Source organism: Pseudophryne corroboree, chromosome 2 (assembly GCF_028390025.1).
Source record: "Pseudophryne corroboree isolate aPseCor3 chromosome 2, aPseCor3.hap2, whole genome shotgun sequence".
NCBI classification, from domain to species: domain Eukaryota; kingdom Metazoa; phylum Chordata; class Amphibia; order Anura; family Myobatrachidae; genus Pseudophryne; species Pseudophryne corroboree.
The window spans coordinates 605,339,523-605,364,804 of NC_086445.1; the positions used below are offsets into that span (position 1 = coordinate 605,339,523).

The 25,282-nt window shown below is 44.8% G+C and overlaps 1 long non-coding RNA gene across 1 annotated transcript; it reads right to left on the minus strand.

Moving 5' to 3' along the window:
• Positions 1 to 509: 509 nt before the first annotated feature.
• LOC135051005 (uncharacterized) lies at positions 510 to 24,700 on the minus strand. Its single transcript, XR_010241986.1, has 3 exons — positions 24,235 to 24,700; positions 16,596 to 16,729; positions 510 to 737 (listed from the first exon to the last, which is right to left on the minus strand). It is a non-coding gene; the product is annotated as an uncharacterized LOC135051005 (long non-coding RNA).
• Between the last annotated feature and the right edge of the window lie 582 nt (positions 24,701 to 25,282).

A 25,282-nucleotide genomic window follows, 5' to 3' on the forward strand; every position in this document is an offset into this window, starting at 1 on the left:
GAAACAGCTGTCCAGTCTAATGTACGATCCAAAAAGCTGATATTTAATATTAAAAGATGATATACAATAAAATCACAAAGTGTGCAGCACAGCAAGAACAACACTGGGAGTCTGATGCGGAAGCTGGTCTCCACTCGCGGCTGGGTATAGATGATATGCGCCGCTCACTTGATCACTGGTGAAGTTAGTTGCTAAAGCTGGTTACACGTAACAGCAGGTCTCTAACATGTTTCGGGGACTCCTATCCCCTTTATCAAAAATGCAGCTTGCTCCAACAGTTCAGGTTTATAAAGGCCAGGTCTCCAAGTCATGTGATCGCTCTGTCCATTCACAACATGCACATCACACCAGGGGTATAATTAGCAATCAGCTATTTCTAACTGCAATACCTGGCTAATAAACATATCCATTTCCCTAATACTGCATGATAACAATTGGATAAATATTTTCAATTACATAGATATACAAATGAATATACATATATTTAAAAATACAAGTACATAGCAGGCAAAAAAAGTATTTATAAATATATATAAATATATATAAAGACACATACTGTAACTATATAAAAATATATAATATCTATTATCAGCACTAACTAATATAGATGGTACAAGAATTGGACTGTGCAAATTTAACAAATGATTAAAACTATTGCCCCACACATAACCACACTCATCCATCAAAAATACAGAAAACCTAATTTCTCCTCTTTTGTCAAAGCCATCTTCAGTTACCTGCAACAAATAAAGTATTGCAACTTTTGAACCATAAATGCTATTTCAAATCTGTTTGCAGCAAAAAAACTGTTCAGCAAGTTCTGATTTTGCTTAACATATCTAGAGATGTGCACTTGAAATTTTTCGGGGTTTGTGTTTTGGTTTTGGGTTCGGTTCCGCGGCCGTGTTTTGGGTTCGACCGCGTTTTGGCAAAACCTCACCGAATTTTTTTTGTCGGATTCGGGTGTGTTTTGGATTCGGGTGTTTTTTTCAAAAAACACTAAAAAACAGCTTAAATCATAGAATTTGGGGGTCATTTTGATCCCAAAGTATTATTAACCTCAAAAACCATAATTTCCACTCATTTTCAGTCTATTCTGAATACCTCACACCTCACAATATTATTTTTAGTCCTAAAATTTGCACCGAGGTCGCTGGATGACTAAGCTAAGCGACCCTAGTGGCCGACACAAACACCTGGCCCATCTAGGAGTGGCACTGCAGTGTCACGCAGGATGTCCCTTCCAAAAAACCCTCCCCAAACAGCACATGACGCAAAGAAAAAAAGAGGCGCAATGAGGTAGCTGTGTGAGTAAGATAAGCGACCCTAGTGGCCGACACAAACACCTGGCCCATCTAGGAGTGGCACTGCAGTGTCACGCAGGATGTCCCTTCCAAAAAACCCTCCCCAAACAGCACATGACGCAAAGAAAAAAAGAGGCGCAATGAGGTAGCTGTGTGAGTAAGATAAGCGACCCTAGTGGCCGACACAAACACCGGGCCCATCTAGGAGTGGCACTGCAGTGTCACGCAGGATGTCCCTTCCAAAAAACCCTCCCCAAACAGCACATGACGCAAAGAAAAAAAGAGGCGCAATGAGGTAGCTGTGTGAGTAAGATAAGCGACCCTAGTGGCCGACACAAACACCGGGCCCATCTAGGAGTGGCACTGCAGTGTCACGCAGGATGTCCCTTCCAAAAAACCCTCCCCAAACAGCACATGACGCAAAGAAAAAAAGAGGCGCAATGAGGTAGCTGTGTGAGTAAGATAAGCGACCCTAGTGGCCGACACAAACACCGGGCCCATCTAGGAGTGGCACTGCAGTGTCACGCAGGATGTCCCTTCCAAAAAACCCTCACCAAACAGCACATGACGCAAAGAAAAAAAGAGGCGCAATGAGGTAGCTGTGTGAGTAAGATAAGCGACCCTAGTGGCCGACACAAACACCGGGCCCATCTAGGAGTGGCACTGCAGTGTCACGCAGGATGTCCCTTCCAAAAAACCCTCCCCAAACAGCACATGACGCAAAGAAAAAAAGAGGCGCAATGAGGTAGCTGTGTGAGTAAGATAAGCGACCCTAGTGGCCGACACAAACACCGGGCCCATCTAGGAGTGGCACTGCAGTGTCACGCAGGATGTCCCTTCCAAAAAACCCTCCCCAAACAGCACATGACGCAAAGAAAAAAAGAGGCGCAATGAGGTAGCTGTGTGAGTAAGATAAGCGACCCTAGTGGCCGACACAAACACCGGGCCCATCTAGGAGTGGCACTGCAGTGTCACGCAGGATGTCCCTTCCAAAAAACCCTCCCCAAACAGCACATGACGCAAAGATAAAAAGAGGCGCAATGAGGTAGCTGTGTGAGTAAGATAAGCGACCCTAGTGGCCGACACAAACACCGGGCCCATCTAGGAGTGGCACTGCAGTGTCACGCAGGATGGCCCTTCCAAAAAATACTCCCCAAACAGCACATGACGCAAAGAAAAATTAAAGAAAAAAAGAGGTGCAAGATGGAATTGTCCTTTGGCCCTCCCACCCACCCTTATGTTGTATAAACAGGACATGCACACTTTAACCAACCCATCATTTCAGTGACAGGGTCTGCCACACGACTGTGACTGAAATGACGGGTTGGTTTGGACCCCCACCAAAAAAGAAGCAATTAATCTCTCCTTGCACAAACTGGCTCTACAGAGGCAAGATGTCCACCTCATCATCATCCTCCGATATATCACCGTGTACATCCCCCTCCTCACAGATTATCAATTCGTCCCCACTGGAATCCACCATCTCAGCTCCCTGTGTACTTTGTGGAGGCAATTGCTGCTGGTCAATGTCTCCACGGAGGAATTGATTATAATTAATTTTAATGAACATCATCTTCTCCACATTTTCTGGATGTAACCTCGTACGCCGATTGCTGACAAGGTGAGCGGCGGCACTAAACACTCTTTCGGAGTACACACTTGTGGGAGGGCAACTTAGGTAGAATAAAGCCAGTTTGTGCAAGGGCCTCCAAATTGCCTCTTTTTCCTGCCAGTATAAGTACGGACTGTGTGACGTGCCTACTTGGATGCGGTCACTCATATAATCCTCCACCATTCTTTCAATGGTGAGAGAATCATATGCAGTGACAGTAGACGACATGTCCGTAATCGTTGTCAGGTCCTTCAGTCCGGACCAGATGTCAGCATCAGCAGTCGCTCCAGACTGCCCTGCATCACCGCCAGCGGGTGGGCTCGGAATTCTGAGCCTTTTCCTCGCACCCCCAGTTGCGGGAGAATGTGAAGGAGGAGATGTTGACAGGTCGCGTTCCGCTTGACTTGACAATTTTCTCACCAGCAGGTCTTTGAACCCCAGCAGACTTGTGTCTGCCGGAAAGAGAGATCCAAGGTAGGCTTTAAATCTAGGATCGAGCATGGTGGCCAAAATGTAGTGCTCTGATTTCAACAGATTGACCACCCGTGAATCCTTGTTAAGCGAATTAAGGGCTCCATCCACAAGTCCCACATGCCTAGCGGAATCGCTCTGTGTTAGCTCCTCCTTCAATGTCTCCAGCTTCTTCTGCAAAAGCCTGATGAGGGGAATGACCTGACTCAGGCTGGCAGTGTCTGAACTGACTTCACGTGTGGCAAGTTCAAAGGGCATCAGAACCTTGCACAATGTTGAAATCATTCTCCACTGCGCTTGAGACAGGTGCATTCCACCTCCTATATCGTGCTGAATTGTATAGGCTTGAATGGCCTTTTGCTGCTCCTCCAACCTCTGAAGCATATAGAGGGTTGAATTCCACCTCGTTACCACTTCTTGCTTCAGATGATGGCAGGGCAGGTTCAGTTGTTTTTGGTGGTGCTTCAGTCTTCTGTACGTGGTGCCTGTACGCCGAAAGTGTCCCGCAATTCTTCTGGCCACCGACAGCATCTCTTGCACACCCCTGTCTTTTTTAAAAAAATTCTGCACCACCAAATTCAAGGTATGTGCAAAACATGGGACGTGCTGGAATTTGCCCATATTTAATGCACACACAAAATTGCTGGCGTTGTCCGATGCCACAAATCCACAGGAGAGTCCAATTGGGGTAAGCCATTCCGCGATGATCTTCCTCAGTTGCCGTAAGAGGTTTTCAGCTGTGTGCGTATTCTGGAAAGCGGTGATACAAAGCGTAGCCTGCCTAGGAAAGAGTTGGCGTTTGCGAGATGCTGCTACTGGTGCCGCCGCTGCTGTTCTTGCGGCGGGAGTCCATACATCTACCCAGTGGGCTGTCACAGTCATATAGTCCTGACCCTGCCCTGCTCCACTTGTCCACATGTCCGTGGTTAAGTGGACATTGGGTACAACTGCATTTTTTAGGACACTGGTGAGTCTTTTTCTGACGTCCGTGTACATTCTCGGTATCGCCTGCCTAGAGAAGTGGAACCTAGATGGTATTTGGTAACGGGGGCACACTACCTCAAGAAATTGTCTAGTTCCCTGTGAACTAACGGCGGATACCGGACGCACGTCTAACACCAACATAGTTGTCAAGGGCTCAGTTATCCGCTTTGCAGCAGGATGACTGCTGTGATATTTCATCTTCCTCGCAAAGGACTGTTGGACAGTCAATTGCTTACTGGAAGTAGTACAAGTGGGCTTACGACTTCCCCTCTGGGATGACGATCGACTCCCAGCAGCAACAACAGCAGCGCCAGCAGCAGTAGGCATTACACTCAAGGATGCATCGGAGGAATCCCAGGCAGGAGAGGACTCGTCAGAATTGCCAGTGACATGGCCTGCAGGACTATTGGCATTCCTGGGTAAGGAGGAAATTGACACTGAGGGAGTTGGTGGGGTGGTTTGCGTGAGCTTGGTTACAAGAGGAAGGGATTTACTGGTCAGTGGACTGCTTCCGCTGTCACCCAAAGTTTTTGAACTTGTCACTGACTTATTATGAATGCGCTGCAGGTGACGTATAAGGGAGGATGTTCCGAGGTGGTTAACGTCCTTACCCCTACTTATTACAGCTTGACAAAGGCAACACACGGCTTGACACCTGTTGTCCGCATTTCTGTTGAAATACTTCCACACCGAAGAGCTGATTTTTTTGGTATTTTCACCAGGCATGTCAATGGCCATATTCCTCCCACGGACAACAGGTGTCTCCCCGGGTGCCTGACTTAAACAAACCACCTCACCATCAGAATCCTCCTGGTCAATTTCCTCCCCAGCGCCAGCAACACCCATATCCTCCTCATCCTGGTGTACTTCAACACTGACATCTTCAATCTGACTATCAGGAACTGGACTGCGGGTGCTCCTTCCAGCACTTGCAGGGGGCGTGCAAATGGTGGAAGGCGCATGCTCTTCACGTCCAGTGTTGGGAAGGTCAGGCATCGCAACCGACACAATTGGACTCTCCTTGTGGATTTGGGATTTCGAAGAACGCACAGTTCTTTGCGGTGCTTTTGCCAGCTTGAGTCTTTTCATTTTTCTAGCGAGAGGCTGAGTGCTTCCATCCTCATGTGAAGCTGAACCACTAGCCATGAACATAGGCCAGGGCCTCAGCCGTTCCTTGCCACTCCGTGTGGTAAATGGCATATTGGCAAGTTTACGCTTCTCCTCCGACAATTTTATTTTAGGTTTTGGAGTCCTTTTTTTACTGATATTTGGTGTTTTGGATTTTACATGCTCTGTACTATGACATTGGGCATCGGCCTTGGCAGACGACGTTGCTGGCATTTCATCGTCTCGGCCATGACTAGTGGCAGCAGCTTCAGCACGAGGTGGAAGTGGATCTTGATCTTTCCCTAATTTTGGAACCTCAACATTTTTGTTCTCCATATTTTAATAGGCACAACTAAAAGGCACCTCAGGTAAACAATGGAGATGGATGGATACTAGTATACTTATGGATGGACTGCCGAGTGCCGACACAGAGGTAGCTACAGCCGTGGACTACCGTACTGTGTCTGCTGCTAATATAGACTGGATGATAATGAGATGAAATCAATATATATGTATATATAATATCACTAGTACTGCAGCCGGACAGGTATATATTATATATTTATTATGTAATGACTGATGACGGACCTGCTGGACACTGTCAGCTCAGCAGCACCGCAGACTGCTACAGTAAGCTACTATAGTAGTATGTATAAAGAAGAAAGAAAAAAAAAAACAACCACGGGTAGGTGGTATACAATTATGGATGGACTGCCGAGTGCCGACACAGAGGTAGCTACAGCCGTGGACTACCGTACTGTGTCTGCTGCTAATATAGACTGGATGATAATGAGATGAAATCAATATATATGTATATATAATATCACTAGTACTGCAGCCGGACAGGTATATATTATATATTTATTATGTAATGACTGATGACGGACCTGCTGGACACTGTCAGCTCAGCAGCACCGCAGACTGCTACAGTAAGCTACTATAGTAGTATGTATAAAGAAGAAAGAAAAAAAAAAAACAACCACGGGTAGGTGGTATACAATTATGGATGGACTGCCGAGTGCCGACACAGAGATAGCTACAGCCGTGGACTACCGTACTGTGTCTGCTGATAATATAGACTGGATGATAATGAGATGAAATCAATATATATGTATATATAATATCACTAGTACTGCAGCCGGACAGGTATATATTATATATTTATTATGTAATGACTGATGACGGACCTGCTGGACACTGTCAGCTCAGCAGCACCGCAGACTGCTACAGTAAGCTACTATAGTAGTATGTATAAAGAAGAAAGAAAAAAAAAACAACCACGGGTAGGTGGTATACAATTATGGATGGAATGCCGAGTGCCGACACAGAGGTAGCTACAGCCGTGGACTAACGTACTGTGTCTGCTGATAATATAGACTGGATGATAATGAGATGAAATCAATATATATGTATATATAATATCACTAGTACTGCAGCCGGACAGGTATATATTATATATTTATTATGTAATGACTGATGACGGACCTGCTGGACACTGTCATCTCAGCAGCACCGCAGACTGCTACAGTAAGCTACTATAGTAGTATGTATAAAGAAGAAAGAAAAAAAAGAAAAAAACACGGGTAGGTGCTAGGTGGTATACTATATTATATATATATTATATACAATTATATATATATATATATATATTAAACTCATAAACTGGTGGTGATTATTAAACTGGTGGTCAGATCACTGGTCACACTATCAGCAACTTGCAAGTAGTACTCCTGAGTCCTAAGCAGACAATCACAATATATATTATACTGGTGGTCAGTGTGGTCACAAACAATGGCAGTGTGGCTGGCACTCTGGCAGCAAAAGTGTGCACTGTACGTTATATGTACTCCTGAGTCCTGAGTCCTGCTCTCAGACTCTAACTGCTCCCCACTGTCAGTGTCTCCCCCACAAGTCAGATAATACAGTCACACAATCTCTCTCTATCACTTCAGCAAGTACTAGTAGTAGTAGTACTCCTCCTAATGCTCCCCAACTTACTACTGTGTCTCTCTCTGTCTCACTCTCTTCTCGAATCTCTATAAACGGAGAGGACGCCAGCCACGTCCTCTCCCTATGAATCTCAATGCACGTGTGAAAAATGGCGGCGACGCGCGGCTCCTTATATAGAATCCGAGTCTCGCGATAGAATCCGAGCCTCGCGAGAATCCGACAGCGTGATGATGACGTTCGGGCGCGCTCGGGTTAACCGAGCAAGGCGGGAAGATCCGAGTCGCTCGGACCCGTGTAAAAAAACCTGAAGTTCGGGCGGGTTCGGATTCCGAGGAACCGAACCCGCTCATCTCTACATATTACACGACCTCCATTCCATTTGAAAAAAAACTGACTTAGATTCAAGATGGCCGATTTCAAGATGGCACCCATGTTCGGTACATACCCTAAAAGATAGCCCACCTCACCCATACCTTACTGGAGTATTCAGTATTCCCATTTCCTGAACAGTTTTTAAAACAATAGGGTGTACTGCGACTTTTGAATCACCCTGTATATATATGATACTTGTTGTTTGTCTACACAGTGGGAGTTATCCAATTAGCCAGTGGTAATTTACCGTGGCTAGTTGGTGTGCCAGGGGCTATCCCAGCGCTTATCGGGGATCAGTTTTCTCTGCAGCCAAATCCCCAATAAGTGACAAAAATGTGATTTGAAATGCAGCATTGAAACACTGGCAAAGACAGCTGCCCAGCCTTTTATTTACGAGTGCCGCCACTGTGTAAACTGTAGTGTGTGTGTGTGTGTATGTATATATATATATATATATATATATTAGTGATGAGCGGGTTCGGATCCTCGGGATCCGACCCGCCCGAACTTCACCTTTTTTTTACACGGGTCCGAGCGACTCGGATCCTCCCGCCTTGCTCGGTTAACCCGAGCGCGCCCGAACGTCATCATCCCGCTGTCGGATTCTCGCGAGACTCGGATTCTATATAATGAGCCGCGCGTCGCCGCCATTTTCACACGTGCATTGAGATTGATAGGGAGAGGACGTGGCTGGCGTTCTCTCCGTTATAGTAGAACACAGAGTGACTTAGTTAGTTATAATTGTGGGGAGGATTGGGGACGGGGAGCAGCTGTTAGGGAGTACAGTGCAGGGTTTTGATTATGCCACACCAGTGAGTTTAATCCTTTGTTTCTCTGCCTGAAAAAAATGCTCCACCATATCTGTGCTCACTCAGTGTGCTGCACTGCTGCATGATATATCTGTGCTGAGTGCACTGCTCTGCTCACACTGCCTAATTGTGGGGACTGGGGAGCAGTTATAGCAGGAGTACAGTGCACAGTTTTGCTGACAGTGACCACCAGTCCAGTATACGTTTGTCTACCTGAAAAACACTCCTGTGTTTTTTTTTTTTCTTCATACTAGTTTAGCAGTCTGCTGACAGTGTCCACCAGGTCCGTTATACAGTATATTATATATATAAGCAGCAGTACGGTAGGCCACGGCTGTACCTACCTCTGTGTCGTCAGTGCACTTGTCGTCCATAAGTAATATAATACTATACTATCCATCCATCTACATTGTATACCTGTGGTGTTTTTTTTTTTTTTCTTCATACTAGTTTAGCAGTCTGCTGACAGTGTCCACCAGGTCCGTTATACAGTATATTATATATATAAGCAGCAGTACGGTAGGCCACGGCTGTACCTACCTCTGTGTCGTCAGTGCACTCGTCGTCCATAAGTAATATAATACTATACTATCCATCCATCTACATTGTATACCTGTGGTGTTTTTTTTTTCTTCATACTAGTTTAGCAGTCTGCTGACAGTGCCCACCAGGTCCATTATACAGTATATTATATATATAAGCAGCAGTACGGTAGGCCACGGCTGTACCTACCTCTGTGTCGTCGGTGCACTCGTTGTCCATAAGTAATATAATACTATACTATCCATCCATCTACATTGTATACCTGTGGTGTTTTTTTTTTTTTCTTCATACTAGTTTAGCAGTCTGCTGACAGTGTCCACCAGGTCCGTTATACAGTATATTATATATATAAGCAGCAGTACGGTAGGCCACGGCTGTACCTACCTCTGTGTCCTCAGTGCACTCGTCGTCCATAAGTAATATAATACTATACTATCCATCCATCTACATTGTATACCTGTGGTGATATTTTTTCTTTTCTTCATACTAGTTTAGCAGTCTGCTGACAGTGTCCACCAGGTCCGTTATACAGTATATTATATATATAAGCAGCAGTACGGTAGGCCACGGCTGTACCTACCTCTGTGTCGTCAGTGCACTCGTCGTCCATAAGTAATATAATACTATACTATCCATCCATCTACATTGTATACCTGTGGTGTTTTTTTTTTTTCTTCATACTAGTTTAGCAGTCTGCTGACAGTGTCCACCAGGTCCGTTATACAGTATATTATATATATATAAGCAGCAGTACGGTAGGCCACGGCTGTACCTACCTCTGTGTCCTCAGTGCACTCGTCGTCCATAAGTAATATAATACTATACTATCCATCCATCTACATTGTATACCTGTGGTGTTTTTTTTCTTTTCTTCATACTAGTTTAGCAGTCTGCTGACAGTGTCCACCAGGTCCGTTATACAGTATATTATATATATAAGCAGCAGTACGGTAGGCCACGGCTGTACCTACCTCTGTGTCGTCAGTGCACTCGTCGTCCATAAGTAATATAATACTATACTATCCATCCATCTACATTGTATACCTGTGGTGTTTTTTTTTTTCTTCATACTAGTTTAGCAGTCTGCTGACAGTGTCCACCAGGTCCGTTATACAGTATATTATATATATAAGCAGCAGTACGGTAGGCCACGGCTGTACCTACCTCTGTGTCGTCAGTGCACTCGTCGTCCATAAGTAATATAATACTATACTATCCATCCATCTATATTGTATACCTGTGGTGTTTTTTTTTTCTTCATACTAGTTTAGCAGTCTGCTGACAGTGTCCACCAGGTCCATTATACAGTATATTATATATATAAGCAGCAGTATGGTAGGCCACGGCTGTACCTACCTCTGTGTCATCAGTGCACTCGTCATCCATAAGTAATATAATACTATACTATCCATCCATCTACATTGTATACATGTGGTGGTTTTTTTTTTCCTTCATACTAGTTTAGCAGTCTGCTGACAGTGTCCACCAGGTCCGTTATACAGTATATTATGTATATAAGCAGCAGTACGGTAGGCCACGGCTGTACCTACCTCTGTGTCGTCAGTGCACTCGTCGTCCATAAGTAATATAATACTATACTATCCATCCATCTACATTGTATACCTGTGGTGTTTTTTTTTTTTTCCTCCATACTAGTTTAGCAGTCTGCTGACAGTGTCCACCAGGTCCGTTATACAGTATATTATATATATATAAGCAGCAGTACGGTAGGCCACGGCTGTACCTACCTCTGTGTCGTCAGTGCACTCGTCGTCCATAAGTAATATAATACTATACTATCCATCCATCTACATTGTATACCTGTGGTGTTTTTTTTTTTTCTTCATACTAGTTAAGCAGTCTGCTGACAGTGTCCACCAGGTCCGTTATACAGTATATTATATATATAAGCAACAGTACGGTAGGCCACGGCTGTACCTACCTCTGTGTCGTCAGTGCACTCATCGTCCATAAGTAATATAATACTATACTATCCATCCATCTACATTGTATACCTGTGGTGTTTTTTTTTTTCTTCATACTAGTTTAGCAGTCTGCTGACAGTGTCCACCAGGTCCGTTATACAGTATATTATATATATAAGCAGCAGTACGGTAGGCCACGGCTGTACCTACCTCTGTGTCATCACTCGTCGTCCATAAGTATAAGTAATAATAGTATACTATCCGCCCATCTACATTGTATACCTGTGGTGGCTTTTAGTTGTGCGCAAAATATGGAGAACAAAAATGTGGAGGTTAAAAAAATAGGGAAAGATCAAGATCCACTTCCACCTCGTGCTGAAGCTGCTGCCACTAGTCATGGCCGAGACGATGAAATGCCATCAACGTCGTCTGCCAAGTCCGATGCCCAATGTCATAGTATAGAGCATGTAAAATCCAAAACACAAAAGATCAGTAAAAAAATGACCCCAAAATCAAAATTAAAAGCGTCTGAGGAGAAGCGTAAACTTGCCAATATGCCATTTACGACACGGAGTGGCAAGGAACGGCTGAGGCCCTGGCCTATGTTCATGGCTAGTGGTTCAGCTTCACATGAGGATGGAAGCACTCATCCTCTCGCTAGAAAAAAGAAAAGACTTGCGGCAAAAGCACAGCAAAGAACTGTGCGTTCTTCGAAATCCCAAATCCCAAAGGAGAGTCCAATTGTGTCGGTTGCGATGCCTGACCTTCCCAACACTGGACGGGAAGAGCTTGCGCCTTCCACCATTTGCACGCCCCCTGCAAGTGTTGAAAGGAGCACCCGCAGTCCAGTTCCTGATAGTGAAATTGAAGATGTCAGTGTTGAAGTACACCAGGATGAGGATATGGGTGTTGCTGGCGCTGGGGAGGAAATTGACAAGGAGGATTCTGATGGTGAGGTGGTTTGTTTAAGTCAGGCACCCGGGGAGACACCTGTTGTCCGTGGGAGGAATATGGCCATTGACATGCCTGGTCAAAATACAAAAAAAATCAGCTCTTCAGTGTGGAATTATTTCAACAGAAATGCGGACAACTGGTGTCAAGCCGTGTGTTGCCTTTGTCAAGCTGTAATAAGTAGGAGTAAGGACGTTAACCACCTCGGAACATCCTCCCTTGTCCAACAGTCCTTTGCGAGGAAGATGAAATATCACAGCAGTCATCCTGTTGCAAAGCGGATAACTGAGGCCTTGACAACTATGTTGGTGTTAGACGTGCGTCCAGTATCCGCCGTTAGTTCACGGGGAACTAGACAATTGCTTGAGGTAGTGTGCCCCCGTTACCAAATACCATCTAGGTTCCACTTCTCTAGGCAGGCGATACCGAGAATGTACACGGACGTCAGAAAAAGACTCACCAGTGTCCTAAAAAATGCAGTTGTACCCAATGTCCACTTAACCACGGACATGTGGACAAGTGGAGCAGGGCAGACTCAGGACTACATGACTGTGACAGCCCACTGGGTAGATGTATTGCCTCCCGCTGCAAGAACAGCAGCGGCGGCACCAGTAGCAGCATCTAGCAAACGCCAACTCGTTCCTAGGCAGGCTACGCTTTGTATCACCGCTTTCCAGAATACGCACACAGCTGAAAACCTCTTACGGCAACTGAGGAAGATCATCGCAGAATGGCTTACCCCAATTGGACTCTCCTGGGGATTTGTGGCATCGGACAACGCCAGCAATATTGTGCGTGCATTACATCTGGGCAAATTCCAGCACGTCCCATGTTTTGCACATACCTTGAATTTGGTGGTGCAGAATTATTTAAAAAACGACAGGGGCGTGCAAGAGATGCTGTCGGTGGCCAGAAGAATTGCGGGCCACTTTCGGCGTACAGGCACCGCGTACAGAAGACTGGAGCACCACTAAAAACACCTGAACCTGCCCTGCCATCATCTGAAGCAAGAGGTGGTAACGAGGTGGAATTCAACCCTCTATATGCTTCAGAGGATGTAGGAGCAGCAAAAGGTCATTCAAGTCTATACATCTGGCCACGATATAGGCAAAGGAGGTGGAATGCATCTGTCTCAAGCACAGTGGAGAATGATTTCAACGTTGTGCAAGGTTCTGCAACCTTTTGAACTTGCCACACGTGAAGTCAGTTCAGACACTGCCAGCCTGAGTCAGGTCATTCCCCTCATCAGGCTTTTGCAGAAGAAGCTGGAGACATTGAAGGAGGAGCTAAAACAGAGCGATTCCGCTAGGCATGTGGGACTTGTGGATGGAGCCCTTCATTCGCTTAACCAGGATTCACGGGTGGTCAATCTGTTGAAATCAGAGCACTACATTTTGGCCACCGTGCTCGATCCTAGATTTAAAACCTACATTGGATCTCTCTTTCCTGCAGAGGTTCAAAGAACTGCTGGTGAGAAAATTGTCAAGTCAAGCGGAATGCGACCCGTCAACATCTCCTCCTTCACATTCTCCCGCAACTGGGGGTGCGAGGAAAAGGCTAAGAATTCCGAGCCCACCCGCTGGCGGTGATGCAGGGCAGTCTGGAGCGACTGCTGATGCTGACATCTGGTCCGGACTGAAGGACCTGCCAACGATTACTGACATGTCGTCTACTGTCACTGCATATGATTCTCTCACCATTGAAAGAATGGTGGAGGATTATATGAGTGACCGCATCCAAGTAGGCACGTCAGACAGTCCGTACGTATACTGGCAGGAAAAAGAGGCAATTTGGAGGCCCTTGCACAAACTGGCTTTATTCTACCTAAGTTGCCCTCCCTCCAGTGTGTACTCCGAAAGAGTGTTTAGTGCCGCCGCTCACCTTGTCAGCAATCGGCGTACGAGGTTACTTCCAGAAAATGTGGAGAAGATGATGTTCATTAAAATGAATTATAATCAATTCCTCCATGGAGACATTCACCAGCAGCAATTGCCTCCAGAAAGTACACGGGGACCTGAGATGGTGGATTCCAGTGGGGACGAATTAATAATCTGTGAGGAGGGGGATGTACACAGTGAAAGGGGTGATGAATCGGACGATGATGATGAGGTGGACTCTGTAGAGCCAGTTTGTGCAAGGAGAGATTGATTGCTTCTTTTTTGGTGGGGGCCCAAACCAACCAGTCATTTCAGTCACAGTCGTGTGGCAGACCCTGTCGCTGAAGTGATGGGTTCGTTAAAGTGTGCATGTCCTGTTTTTACAACATAAGGGTGGGTGGGAGGTCCCAAGGACAATTCCATCTTGCACCTCTTTTTTCTTTCATTTTTCTTTGCGTCATGTGCTGTTTGGGGAGTATTTTTTGGAAGGGCCATCCTGCGTGACACTGCAGTGCCACTCCTAGATGGGCCAGGTGTTTGTGTCGGCCACTAGGGTCGCTTAGCTTAGTCGTCACACAGCTACCTCATTGCGCCTCTTTTTTTCTTTGCGTCATGTTCTGTTTGGGGAGTATTTTTTGGAAGGGCCATCCTGCGTGACACTGCAGTGCCACTCCTAGATGGGCCAGGTGTTTGTGTCGGTCACTTGGGTCGCTTAGCTTAGTCACACAACGACTTTGGTGCAGCTCTTTTTTTCTTTGCGTCATGTGCTGTTTGGGGAGTATTTTTTGGAAGGGCCATCCTGCGTGACACTGCAGTGCCACTCCTAGATGGGCCAGGTGTTTGTGTCGGCCACTAGGGTCGCTTAGCTTAGTCGTCACACAGCTACCTCATTGCGCCTCTTTTTTTCTTTGCGTCATGTGCTGTTTGGGGAGTATTTTTTGGAAGGGCCATCCTGCGAGACACTGCAGTGCCACTCCTAGATGGGCCAGGTGTTTGTGTCGGCCACTAGGGTCGCTTAGCTTAGTCGTCACACAGCTACCTCATTGCGCCTCTTTTTTTCTTTGCGTCATGTGCTGTTTGGGGAGTATTTTTTGGAAGGGCCATCCTGCGTGACACTGCAGTGCCACTCCTAGATGGGCCAGGTGTTTGTGTCGGCCACTTGGGTCGCTTAGCTTAGTCACACAACGACTTTGGTGCAGCTCTTTTTTTCTTTGCATCATGTGCTGTTTGGGGACTATTTTTTTAAGTGCCATCCTGTCTGACACTGCAGTGCCACTCCTAGATGGGCCAGGTGTTTGTGTCGGCCACTTGTGTCGCTTAGCTTAGTCACACAGCGACCTTGGTGCGCCTCTTTTTTTCTTTGCATCATGTGCTGTTTGGGGACTATTTTTTTGAAGTGCCATCCTGCCTGACACTGCAGTGCCACTCCTAGATGGGCCAGGTGTTTGTGTCGGCCACTTGTGTCGCTTAGCTTAGTCACACAGCGACCTTGGTGCGCCTCTTTTTTTCTTTGCATCATGTGCTGTTTGGGGACTATTTTTTTGAAGTGCCATCCTGCCTGACACTGCAGTGCCACTCCTAGATGGGCCAGGTGTTTGTGTCGGCCACTTGTGTCGCTTAGCTTAGCCATCCAGCGACCTCGGTGCAAATTTTAGGACTAAAAATAATATTGTGAGGTGTGAGGTGTTAAGAATAGACTGAAAATGAGTGGAAATTATGGTTATTGAGGTTAATAATACTATGGGATCAAAATGACCCCCAAATTCTATGATTTAAGCTGTTTTTTAGGGTTTTTTGTAAAAAACACCCGAATCCAAAACACACCCGAATCCGACAAAAAAAATTCGGTGAGGTTTTGCCAAAACGCGTTCGAACCCAAAACACGGCCACGGAACCGAACCCAAAACCAAAACACAAAACCCGAAAAATTTCAGGTGCACATCACTAATATATATATATAGGCCCTCATTCCGAGTTGTTCGCTCGCAAGGCGATTTTAGCAGAGTTACACACGCTAAGCCGCCGCCTACTGGGAGTGAATCTTAGCTTCTTAAAATTGCGAACGATGTATTCGCAATATTGCGATTACAAACTACTTAGCAGTTTCAGAGTAGCTTCACACTTACTCGGCATCTGCGATCAGTTCAGTGCTTGTCGTTCCTGGTTTGACGTCACAAACACACCCAGCGTTCGCCCAGACACTCCTCCGTTTCTCCAGCCACTCCCGCGTTTTTTCCGGAAACGGTAGCGTTTTTATCCACACGCCCATAAAACGCCGTGTTTCCGCCCAGTAACACCCATTTCCTGTCAATCACACTACGATCGCCGGAGCGAAGAAAAAGCCGTGAGTAAAAATACTATCTTCATAGCAAAATTACTTGGCGCAGTCGCAGTGCGAACATTGCGCATGCGTACTAAGCAGAAAAACGCTGCGATGCGAAGAAAATTACCGAGCGAACGACTCGGAATGAGGGCCATAGTTTCATGCAGTTACCGGCACTCAGTACCTCACTTATTAGAATATGCCCCGGTGCCCTCCGTCACAAAGCTGTGTAAATATATGGAGATATCGGCGGCACTCACTAGGGACTTTCACAGCTCAGGAAAAAGAGACACAGCTCAAGTCTGCTGTTAACGTTTCAGTTTATGCAACTTTCGTCAGAACAACATACATAATGAAAAGCACATACCTTTATACCCACACCAAACACCCGAGTGCACGTCCCAGGCTCGGTCACGCCGGCGGGGAATGGATGACGTCATCAGTCCTCACCACTATCAGACCGCTCCTACCCGTCGCCGCTCCGGTTACCATGGAGACATACTATATACAAAGAAAGAAAAAAACATTTAATACACCCCTAAGGATACCGGAACGTCCTTGGTCATGCACATTGACAATTGACACATATCAGTTTCAGCGCTGACAGCTAACCTAAACACAACATAAATCAATCCTATATTGATATATCTTATTGAAGAAAACAATTTAAATTGAATTGTTCATTGAGACCTCTTGGGGCGATCGTTTTTAAACGGTGTATCCACCTTATTTCTCTCTGTAGTAATAATTTATTTCTATCCCCCCCCCTGATATTATCTGGTTGCTGGTCTATGATTTTGTATTTAAGTGTAGCTAGATTGTGTTTAAATTTAGCAAAGTGCCTAGCCACTGGTTGAGCTTGACTATCCCCACCTAACGCAGCCCGAATGGCCGACCGGTGCATTGCCATCCGCTCCCGGAATTGGCGTGAGGTCTTACCTATGTAGAGGAGCCCACACGTGCATCTGATAAAGTATATGACGTGTGTGCTAGTGCAGGTTAAAACCTTGTCAATATTAATCATCCTTCCTGTGTGTGGATGCGCAAACCCCGGGCCTGTCTCCATATAGCTGCATGTAGTGCAGCCAATACACCTGTAGAACCCGGGTTTTTTAGTAAGGAAATTGGACTTCTGACTAGTTTTGAAGGAAGAAATATCGCTATGCACTAAGTAGTCCTTCAAGTTTCTATTTCTAGTGTAACTAGGTAATAACGAAACATCTTTAAGTGCACTTAATTCCTTATCGGATCCAACAATAGACCAAGCCGTCCTAGCATGTTTAACAATCTCGCCACTGATAGCTGAAAATTTCTGTACAAGTGGTATTTTATTCTCCATTGTGTGTGCCTTAAGGTTGGGTTTCCGTAAGAGTTCACCTCTATTCAACTGTAATACCCGTGCCTTAGTTTTCATTAATTCTTTCCAATCATAACCTCTCATTTGGAAGTTACGTGCCATAGCGTCTATTTCCAAATTAGTATTCCCAATATCATCAGAGATTCTATGAGCCCTGAGGAACTGAGAATACGGTAGACTATATTTAGTGGTGGCTGGATGGAAACTAGAGGCATGCAGGAGAGTATTTTTATCAGTGGGTTTTTTATACACACTTGTGTGTAGCTTACCCTCTTTAAGAGAGATTGCTACATCCAAGTAATGAACTCTGTCTGCACTAATATTTGCCGTAAATTTGATGTTAGGGTCTCTAGAGTTTATATCCACTATCAATTGGTCAAGGGATTCTCTGGTGTCAGACCAAATTAATAGCAGATCGTATTTATAACGAACAAATAATGTAATTATTTGAGCATTAGCAGGATCTGAGAAAAATAAATCTTTCTCCACTTCGAACATAAAACAATTCGCGAATGCAGGGGAGACACAACTCCCCATAGCGCACCCCTGCAATTGTTCAAACCAATTTTTATCGAAAAGAAAATAATTATGTACCAAAGTGAGTTTGAGTAATTTCAGAAAAAAATTAAAATCTGGGCCCTCATATTCAGGGCTACTTGAAAGTAGACGTCTGGCTGCCTCCACACCCCTATCATGTGGGATGTTGGTGTAGAGGCTCACCACGTCTAGTGTACATAACAGACTATTAGTCGGTAGATGTGCCACAGACTGCAGTTTAATTAACAATGTAGTCGTATCTTTTAGGTACGTCGGCTGTGCCTGAATTACCGGCTGGAAATAGTAATCCAGGTATTGTGATACCTTGTAAAACACTGAATTGCGTGCAGCTATGATAGGACGTCCCGGTGGCTCTTTCTGGTTCTTATGTATTTTAGGTATAGTATAGAAAACTGGAGCCACCGGGAAATCCTGAAACAAAGCATCACGCAATCCACCCGAAATTAAATTGGTCTGTACAGCTGTTTCTAGAATGCTCTTCAACTCACAATTATAACTTTCTGTGGGGTCTGCAGGCAAACGTCTGTAGACCGAGCTATCCAACAATTGTCTGTAAGCTTCATTTTTATACTGTACTAAACTTTGCACAACAATGCCCCCCCCCCCCCCCCCCCCCTTATCGGCGGGGCGTATGATTATACTCTGATCCTTACTCAAACCAGCTAATGCTTCCCGTTCCCTTTTAGACAAATTGGGAATACACATTTTCTGTAATTTTGCAGATTCCTCCACTTTTGCATCAACTACTCTGGCAAAACATTTCAATGATGTGTTATTAGTAATAGGGTCAAACTTAGATTTCTGTCGTACTGGGCCCGGTACATCTGAAATTGCAGCTATTTGTGGACAGGCAGAAAAATGTTCCTTTAAACGTAACCTCCTATTAACATTATAAGAGTCAACTTTCCACTGGAAGTCGTCGAATTGAGCAGTAGGGACGAATGAAAGTCCTTTCTGAAGAACTGTGTATTCATCTGGAGTTAGAGAACGTCCTGATAAGTTGAAGACTATGCTGTTTTCTTGTTTTTGGTGGTGTTTTTTTTTTGAAGATTCTTTGACTTTGTTTGCCGCGCCTCGTGCTGTGCCTGGTTTGGCACCTATCATGGCTCGGGTGTTCACCCCTAAAGGGGGTTTATTTCTATGTGAACCACCTGATGTCTCGCTCTCACTCTGTGTAGATATTTCTCCACTAGAAGTATCCGTTCCCCGCATTCTTTGTGTTCTAGCTTTAAAATTACGGCATCCAGAACGTCTGCCATCCGGGTTATTCACCCAGCTGTAAACATTGCCCTCAGCATAGTCCTTCTGTATTGTAGCAAGTTTCCGCCTTTTGAATTGTACCAACTCTTGTTTATAGGTTTCAATTTGAGCATTGAGTTTGTCTATCCACTTAACGTCTGGATCCGATTTAAGTGTATTAAGGTGCTTGTCCTCAAAGGCAGAGGTCATCTCCTTTAATTAGTGCATCTCCCTGGCCGACTCTTCTACGACCAGTAGGATGAGATCGAGACTGCACTTATTAAGGATGCCAATCCACTTACGGCAAAATTCTGTGTTATACTTGCCAATAGTGGGCATATTTCTCACCTTGAAACCGCGTGGTATTTGGCGGTTTCTGTGATAGTCCGACAACGTCACTCCGTGCATGAAAAAATCAGTGTGTTTTTTGTGCAGCCGTAATAACTTTTGAAATAAAATCTCATTACTTTCAGACCCTCCTGACGTGGCCAGATCCTCCTTGAACCTTATATGCTCAGCGTCGGCATCCGAAAAGGACCATATATCACATGCGGCTACATCAATTTGCCGAAATCCACTGGACTCTACCGGATCCACACCGTGTGCCATGGCTGCTATGCAACCAGCGATCCTATGTGAAATAGTCCAACCAAACAAGTATTCTGATGGAGGTATTGTAATCCAAATTTAGGGCGGTGCCTTGTATCCCTCCGGTCGGATGCTCTCACTCAAAGTGTCAGCACTCGTTCCCAGGAGATTAAACAGTTCCATGCAGTTACCGGCACTCAGTACCTCACTTATTAGAATATGCCCAGGTGCCCTCCGTCACAAAGCTGTGTAAATATATGGAGATATCGGCGGCACTCACTAGGGACTTTCACAGCTCAGGAAAAAGAGACACAGCTCAAGTCTGCTGTTAACGTTTCAGTTTATGCAACTTTCGTCAGAACAACATACATAATGAAAAGCACATACCTTTATACCCACACCAAACACCCGAGTGCACGTCCCAGGCTCGGTCACGCCGGCGTGAATGGATGACGTCATCAGTCCTCACCACTATCAGACCGCTCCTCCCCGTCGCCGCTCCGGTTACCATGGAGACATACTATATACAAAGAAAGAAAAAACATTTAATACACCCCTAAGGATACCGGAACGTCCTTGGTCATGCACATTGACAATTGACACATATCAGTTTCAGAGCTGACAGCTAAATGTTTTTTCTTTCTTTGTATATAGTATGTCTCCATGGTAACCGGAGCGGCGACAGGGAGGAGCGGTCTGATAGTGGTGAGGACTGATGACGTCATCCATTCCCCGCCGGCGTGACCGAGCCTGGGACGTGCACTCGGGTGTTTGGTGTGGGTATAAAGGTATGTGCTTTTCATTATGTATGTTGTTCTGACGAAAGTTGCATAAACTGAAACGTTAACAGCAGACTTGAGCTGTGTCTCTTTTTCCTGAGCTGTGAAAGTCCCTAGTGAGTGCCGCCGATATCTCCATATATTTACACAGCTTTGTGACGGAGGGCACCGGGGCATATTCTAATAAGTGAGGTACTGAGTGCCGGTAACTGCATGAAACTGTTTAATCTCCTGGGAACGAGTGCTGACACTTTGAGTGAGAGCATCCGACCGGAGGGATACAAGGCACCGCCCTAAATTTGGATTACAATACCTCCATCAGAATACTTGTTTGGTTGGACTATTTCACATAGGATCGCTGGTTGCATAGCAGCCATGGCACACGGTGTGGATCCGGTAGAGTCCAGTGGATTTCGGCAAATTGATGTAGCCGCATGTGATATATGGTCCTTTTCGGACGCCGACGCTGAGCATATAAGGTTCAAGGAGGATCTGGCCACGTCAGGAGGGTCTGAAAGTAATGAGATTTTATTTCAAAAGTTATTACGGCTGCACAAAAAACACACTGATTTTTTCATGCACGGAGTGACGTCGGACTATCACAGAAACCGCCAAATACCACGCGGTTTCAGGGTGAGAAATATGCCCACTATTGGCAAGTATAACACAGAATTTTGCCGTAAGTGGATTGGCATCCTTAATAAGTGCAGTCTCGATCTCATCCTACTGGTCGTAGAAGAGTCGGCCAGGGAGATGCACTTATTAAAGGAGATGACCTCTGCCTTTGAGGGCAAGCACCTTAATACACTTAAATCGGATCCAGACGTTAAGTGGATAGACAAACTCAATGCTCAAATTGAAACCTATAAACAAGAGTTGGTACAATTCAAAAGGCGGAAACTTAATACAGTACAGAAGGACTATGCTGAGGGCAATGTTTACAGCTGGCTGAATAACCCGGATGGCAGACGTTCTGGACGCCGTAATTTTAAAGCTAGAACACAAAGAATGCGGGGAACGGATACTTCTAGTGGAGAAATATCTACACAGAGTGAGAGCGAGACATCAGGTGGTTCACATAGAAATAAACCCCCTTTAGGGGTGAACACCCGAGCCATGATAGGTGCCAAACCAGGCACAGCACGAGGCGCGGCAAACAAAGTCAAAGAATCTTCAAAAAAAAAACACCACCAAAAACAAGAAAACAGCATAGTCTTCAACTTATCAGGACGTTCTCTAACTCCAGATGAATACACAGTTCTTCAGAAAGGACTTTCATTCGTCCCTACTGCTCAATTCGACGACTTCCAGTGGAAAGTTGACTCTTATAATGTTAATAGGAGGTTACGTTTAAAGGAACATTTTTCTGCCTGTCCACAAATAGCTGCAATTTCAGATGTACCGGGCCCAGTACGACAGAAATCTAAGTTTGACCCTATTACTAATAACACATCATTGAAATGTTTTGCCAGAGTAGTTGATGCAAAAGTGGAGGAATCTGCAAAATTACAGAAAATGTGTATTCCCAATTTGTCTAAAAGGGAACGGGAAGCATTAGCTGGTTTGAGTAAGGATCAGAGTATAATCATACGCCCCGCCGATAAGGGGGGGGGGGGGGCATTGTTGTACAAAGTTTAGTACAGTATAAAAATGAAGCTTACAGACAATTGTCGGATAGCTCGGTCTACAGACGTTTGCCTGCAGACCCCACAGAAAGTTATAATTGTGAGTTGAAGAGCATTCTAGAAACAGCTGTACAGACCAATTTAATTTCGGGTGGATTGCGTGATGCTTTGTTTCAGGATTTCCCGGTGGCTCCAGTTTTCTTTTCTATACTATACCTAAAATACATGTAACCCTACCCTCAATACCTTGAACGAGAGCTGTCTATGTATTCTATTAAGGGATGGTTACCTAATAGTTGTGCCTCCACTCAAGCTATGTGTAGTATTTAACTACCGTTAAGGCTTGCTTGAGTAAGCTTGATCTCTATCCTTAGGGGATGATTCCCTTATATCATAGATATATTATCTAATATACCTGTCTCTTTCTTCCTGGATCTTCAGATCAACTTCCAGACGGACCAGACACACATGGCAAGTATAACACTTTAATGACCAGTACCAAATGGATTAAGTATACATTGACATTTCATCAATTACACATTCCCCTTTAAGTCATTAATCCATGCTAACCCCCTGTCAATTAGGCCTATACACAGTACCTGCATGCAATACAACAAATCCTTTTTCTTTTCAAGACACCCTTAGGTGTTAGAGTGACCCGGGTACTCTTAATATGATAGTGCACTATAAGGGCCCTTAAACTTCCTAAAAATAACAGCAGTTAATACAGAATGTCTGACACTATGTTTTAGTATCAACTATCAGTTCTCCCTTCAGTTAAAGAGAAAGATGTTTGGCTCAGTCTACTTATGGTAGCGATTACTTTCTCCTATAAGGTTACTTATAGTTCCTCCTTGGCAGATAACAGAAAGTATCTATTTAGCTCATAGATAGTAACATCAACAGTTGATTACCAAGGAATCTGTATCCTTTCCTCAGTAAAAATGTTACCGTAGTTGTCCAGTATTAAACTAAACTCCTAAGAAGCTGGTATGATAAACCTTTGTTATGCTGCGTCCTTGTGTCCATTTGAAGTAGCTGATGCTTTCTATATTTTAGAGCATATATAGCTTTTTGATTCCTGTATGCCTCAAATTATTGTTGTCTCTTAGGATGAGTCTATATTAAATATATCTGCAAGAGATGGTTTCTCTTATCATAGTCACAGCGAGCTCAAATCCTTTAACTTTAAAACTAATAGTCTCTTACGTGTCAGTCCTTCTTACGGGTTCACGAATATACATATAACACAGTTGTATTAAAGTGCCACAAGCTAGTCCTTGAATCGGGATGATATTCTAATCCTTTGTGGCTAAGAGGCTTTAACATTCATCCAATGTCACTGTAGTATGGCTACCTTTAATGTCCTTGACTCTAATTCTGCTAATTCAGGGGCATACACACATTAGGTGGCAGCTTTTGGGTGTTACTTTCTATTTAGCGCTGCGGAACAATGTCTCTGGCTCTCCTTTGACTGATGTGATGCTGATATATGGGGGAGCTTTAAAACTATTTATGAAGCGTTAAACAGTTCAAGTTTCACTCCACTCCTCCTGTTACATATATATACCCAGTGCTTTCTACCTTCTCCTTAGCACTATGATTAAGCCATACATGGAACTGTAATTATAGGTCACTCTGACTACTGTGACCCATTACTATCCTCCTGCTTAATAGCCATTATTGCGGCCTAGCCCTGGAGTCCTTAGTCCCAATATGAAATTGACTATGTACCATAGTCACCTATGGCTTGCTGTGCTTAGTGTAGGGGTAATATAAATGGCTGGATTATGCACTCACACTTCTACGATCTAGTGATGCTGCAGCAGGATGCTCCCCCGACTCCTCCCTTACACTTACAGCCACACAGAATGGAGCCTCTGCTGCTGGTCCTGGCTTCTTTGTTGTGGCTGTCAGAGTCTGTGTAATAGGTAGGAAGGAACCCTCTCTGTCTCCCTGTCACCGGTGCGCCCTTCCAATACTGCTGGGTGAGTTGACTAGCGCCAATGCCGGGTTCTATGAACAGTGCTGAGTCTCAATGCTGCTGTCACCACCTTTACAGTAAGGAAGCCCTGTTCTGGCTACACACACTAAGCCCCCTCCGGCCGCCGCAATGTATACCGCTCAGCTCTAATGCGGGCGACGGCCGGAGCAGCAAAAAACTATGTCCTCTCACCAAGGGATATGCAGTCTCTCCCCCAGCTACACTCACAGCACCTCTCCACCCCTCTCTAGTAGTCACATGACCCACTCTGAGGTGATGCCCCGCCCACTGGCAATCACCCCACTAGGTGATTGACAGTTAGGAGCACAAGGACATTAACCCTTTAGATACACTGTGAAACCATAAAATAAGCCTTAATTGTATTCACCACTACTTTTACATCAATGTACATACAATTACATATATGTGAACTGTATTATTTACCTCAAAACATGCATACAGTATTACAACATCCATTAACTTTTATATGAATAATATATATGCTTATACTCCATTTTAGTCACCATATTATAACTACCTCAGTATAAGTGTTGTTTAAACCCTAAATCAGGGTTACATTTCTCCCCCTGGTGCATTGTCACTGTTTAACATCTTTAGGTGCCAATGCACCATCTAACTTACTCACTATGCTAAAATAGTATATATTCATTCACATCCATTAGCAAGCCACCTCATATCAACCATTTTAACTGTTGGCCAAATAGGGAGGGATGGAACTACATAGCCTTCATGCCTCCCAGGGATAGTGTTCTCTGATCGTGCTGGTTTCCCTTGCTCTTCTACACCTGATTTATTGACTTCTTTTAGTACTAGACTTCGGATGGAAGATTTAAGAGATTGTGCTAGGGTAAAGTTATCATGTACCTCACTACGATTGTCACTGAGACTAGTTTCTTTCTCTGA